We start from the raw sequence: 1,043 nt of genomic DNA, 5'->3' as shown, positions 1-1,043 counted from the left end.
AGAAACACATACACACACACGCACATTTTAGTTCAGCCCTTTTTCTTTTCATTTGTCTCCTCTTCCCTTCAACACCTGCATCCTACCACATCCACGTATGTGTGAACCCCATTCTTCCCACCCAGATCACCTATGTTGACAACAAAGTTTGAATCCTTCAATATTTTAGTGTAAATATTTTGTATATTCCAAATTTTGTATATTCCAAAATTTAAAACCAATTCACTATCTTACCCATAATGTATTAAGATGACCATTTCAGGCCAGGCACAGTAGCTAATGCCTGTAATCCCAGCACTTTGGGATGCTGAGGCAGGAGGATGGCTTGAGCCTAGGAGTTTGAGGCTAGCCTGGGCAACGTAGTGAGACCTCATTTCTACAAAAAATTAAATAAAAAATTAGCCGAACATACTGGCACGTGCCTTCAGTCCCAGCTACTTGGGAGACTGAGGTGGGAGAATCGCATGAACCCAGGAGGTGGAGGCTGCAGTGAGCTGTGATCATGCAACTGCACTCCAGCCTGGGCAACAGAGCAAGACCCTCGCCCACACACACATACAAAGATGACCATTTCACCAGGTATTATATTTCAATTGGAGCTTCTTTTATTACTAGTGAGCTAGTCAGTTCAAACATTTTTTCAGGTCATTTGTTACTTACATAACTCTTTTTGTTTTTTTAAACAAATGTTCTATTCTTGCTTTGTTGCCCACTTTCTTTTTTGTGCAAATGTTGTTTCTCAGGCTTTTTTTTTTTTTTTTTTTTGCATACATTTAAAATTTGACTACTTTATTTTGAGATGGAGTTTTGCTCTTGTTGCCCATGCTGGAGTGCAATGGCACAATCTCGGCTCATCGCAACCTCTGCCTCCTGGGTTGAAGTGATTCTCCTGCCTCAGCCTCCCTAGTAGCTGGGATTATAGGCACTTGCCACCATGCCCAAATAATTTTTGTATTTTTAGTAGAGATGGGGTTTCACCATGTTGGCCAGGCTGGTCTTGAACTGCTGACCTTATGTGATCCGCTCACCTCAGCCTCCCAAAG

Source organism: Mandrillus leucophaeus, unplaced genomic scaffold (assembly GCF_000951045.1).
Source record: "Mandrillus leucophaeus isolate KB7577 unplaced genomic scaffold, Mleu.le_1.0 Scaffold350, whole genome shotgun sequence".
In the NCBI taxonomy this organism is placed as follows: Eukaryota; Metazoa; Chordata; class Mammalia; order Primates; family Cercopithecidae; genus Mandrillus; species Mandrillus leucophaeus.
The sequence above is the reverse complement of the archived record's forward strand: the minus strand, read 5'-3'. Positions refer to the sequence as shown.